This window comes from Vombatus ursinus, unplaced genomic scaffold (genome assembly GCF_900497805.2).
Source record: "Vombatus ursinus unplaced genomic scaffold, bare-nosed wombat genome assembly UNPS02014770.1, whole genome shotgun sequence".
Taxonomy (NCBI): domain Eukaryota; kingdom Metazoa; phylum Chordata; class Mammalia; order Diprotodontia; family Vombatidae; genus Vombatus; species Vombatus ursinus.
In genome coordinates this window covers 10,491,874-10,495,485 of record NW_020954548.1, presented here as the reverse complement: position 1 = coordinate 10,495,485, position 3,612 = coordinate 10,491,874, and positions in this window count along the sequence as shown.

Sequence of the window (3,612 nt, the reverse complement as noted above, 5' to 3'; positions counted from 1 at the left end):
TCTCTCTCTCTCTCTCTCTCTCTCTCTCTCTCTCTCTCTCTCTCTCTTTCTCTCTCTCTCTTCTACTTCTGTCCTCTAGTGGAAAAAAACACTCAATCCTTGTGGATTTTCATTTTTCTAAATATCCTGGCTTAATTAGGAAAGTTAATGTCTGGACCATTTACTCCCTTGCACTTTCTCCAACCCTCCAAAATCACTGTCTCTCTGCGAGTCTGTCAACAACCAGGAACATTTATTCACTCAAAATCAGGTCCAGGTTTACATTCTTGTAGAACTGGTGTGCATACAGGAACCCTGCTGTGCAGACTGGAACATCACTCCATGTTTCATCCTTTTACCAACCATGATAAGGTAAAGTAATAATTCTCTTTTCCAGGAATCTCTAGACATAGAGAAAGTGAGTACTTTTCCCACCCAACCTTTGGTCCTTTTTTTTTTTGAGGGTGTAGTAGTCACTACAAAAAGAAGACAACTTTCTTCAAACTGTTAAACCATTCTTGTTTTGAAGTTGCACTAGTTCATTCCAATTTATTAATGCTCAATGTAAACTTTGCTTTCCAGATTCCAACACCGTTTCCATCACAGAGTACCTATTCTTCCTTAGACTTATTTTTAAGTCAAATTATTAGGAAAGTTGCTGTACAAGACTAACTTCAGAAACAAACAAATGATTTTAAAGTTAAAACTGAACTTAACAGGCCAGAGGACTAAAATTATTATCTTTCTTTCAGAAGAGGGTTTCAGGTTAGTAAAGTTTTTTAATAGAGACATTGTCAAGATTCAGGAGCCTGTAGAATTCAAAGGAAATGCCATTCATTTCAATTAACTGTAACAGAGGGTGATTCCAGGCATGAGCATGCACACTAAGTCTGGCTGAGCAACATTGTCCTTTGTTGAAATGGCACAGCAATACATGATTGGTCACAACTGATGGGGATTACATAAAAAAAAAAAATGACTGACCACAGAATCAGAAGAAGCTGCCAACCCAATGGACTATAAGAGGTGCTGAGATGAACCAGCCCCACCACTTTCTCCTTTGGGACTCCTGCCAGTATTTCCTCTCCTTCAGACTTTGATCAAGGAGGAGAAAGGGATTTCTTTTCCCTTCCCATCTCCAGTGGTAACGTCAACTCCAAGTACATGGCAGGCAGAAAACTTATTTGCATGGCTATCAATCAACAAGCACTATGCTAGGTACAGGGGATAGAAAGACCAAAAAAAATCAAGAATCAATCCTTGCTCCTAAGGAGCATGCATTCAATTGGAGGAGACAACATGAAATTATATATATGTATATGATTATATAAAAAAAAGAGCAGGCATTAGCATTTAGTGAGGGATCAGGAAAGGGACTGTGTAGAATGTGATGATTGAGCTGGATTCTGAAGGGAAAGGGGATTCTATGGGGAAAAAATGAAGATTGCCAGAGAAAACGCACAGAGATGGGAAATGGAGTACCATGTGAGAGGAATCTGCATTCCTCATAGAAGGCTCTGTGATCCAGAGCGAAGCAAAAGGAGTAATAAGCTCAAACAATAGGTTGAGGCCAGATTCTGAAGGGCTTTAAAAAACGTTTCTACTTGATCCTAGAGGTAATAGGGAGCCACTGGAGTTTAATGAGCAGTGGAGTAAGACATGGTTAGATCTGCTCTTAAAGAAAATCTCTTTGACATCTGTGTGGATGATTGATTGGATTGGGGAGAGACTTGAGGCAGGAAGACTCAATAGAAGGTTATTCCAATAATCCAGGCAAAAAAAGGTCTGAACTAAAGTGGTAACTTTATGAGTAGAGAGAAGGGGTCAAATGCAAGAGATATCGTGGAGAAAGAAACAAAATTTGGCAACTGGTTGAATACATGGAAGAAAGGAGAGGGAGGACCTAAGTATAATGACAAGGTTACGAACCTGGAAGGCTAGAATAATGGTGGTATCCTCAACAGAAACAGAGAGTAGGTTGGTAAGGATGGGGAAAATAATGAGTTCATTTTTTAAAATAATGAGTGGATATCCACTTTGAAATATCCAATAGGCAGTTAGTGATGTGAGACAAGAACTCAGGAGAAAGACTCCTGTAGAAATATAGATACACACACACACACACACACACACACATGCACATACACATGCACACACATACCTTGGAGTTATATGCATTAAGATGAAAAAAACTCATGGAAGCTGATGAGATCACTGAAAATAGGAGAGAGGAGAGAGAAGGGTATACCCCAAAGTCCAGGACAGTGCCTTGAGATACAACCAAACTGTTAGTAAGTGTGAAATGGATGATGAGCCAGCAACAGAGAATGAAATGGAAAAGTTAGGTCAAAGAAAAACCAGGAGACAGTAGAGTTATGAAAAATTAGAAAGGAGATTGTATGCAAGAGGAGAGGACGATCAAAGTGTCAAATGCAGCAAAAAGAGGTGGAGAAGGAAGTTGCCTTTTTAAAAGACCATCAGATTTAGCAATTAAGATAACATTAGTAACTTTAGAGAGAACAGTTTCATTTGACTGATGAGGATAGAAAACAGATTGCAAAACACTGAGGAGTGAGAAGACAGGAAGAGAAGGAAATGAGTCTATATGGATTTTTCTGGGCATCTGGCTGAGAAAGGGAGAGAGATATAGTTTGATTGCATGGCAGGGTCTAGTGAAGATTTTTTAAGGATGGGACAGATTTGTTCATTTTTGAAGGGAGTAGGGAAGGAACCAGTAGAGACTAAAGATTGAGGGGAGTGGATGACTGAGATGATAATCAGCTGGAGAAGATGGAAAGAGATGGATGGCAACAAGGCCCATGTTCAAGGTTGGCCTTGGCAAGGAGAGGAGCCACCTTACTATTGGAGACTGGAAGAAAAGAGAAGAAAGCGGAGGTGAAGAGAAAAGGAGGAAAAAGAACTCAATGAATAGAGCTGTGGGTAGGGAAGGCATAGTTATGAGTGCAAGAAAACAGAAGTCACTGCCTTCCGTCTGTCTTTTTATTTTCTGAACACACATCTGTGACTAGCAACCAGTAGATTCTAAGAAATGATTGTTTCCACCTTTAGCAGTTGCCTCATGAATTCAAGTTCCTGAGTCTATGAATCTGCCAGCTACCCAGTGGAAGATGATTCCTGAGATTATACTTATTCTTGGAGAAAATGATCACCAAAAGATCATCCTGAACGTGAAAAGACTAAAGATCCATGTCTGGCTGGCCAAGAGACCTAGACTTTGTGAGTTGCTCTATCACAACCCACTAGAGATCTGAGGTGAAAATGAGTCCCCACAACATGACTTTATCTTTCAAGGACAGTATGATGGTGATGGGTTATTGTTTTAGGCTTATGTATTTGTTAATATAATGTTATGAGTCTTTTGTGTTTTAAATATTTTTGTAGTGGAAAAAATAAATATTTTTACTATAACTAATGTTTATTTTGGACATTGAAAAACATTTTTTTTCCCTAGAAGAGAGTCTATTAATCCTTTTTGAGAAAACCTTAGACATGAGCCATACCTAAGATTAATTTAAAGGATTTTCCCTGGAACTCTGGGGTGGAGGCAACAAGACAGAGAGAGAGAGAGTGAGAGAGAGAGTGAGAGAAGCCCGACCCCACTCTTCTACAGTT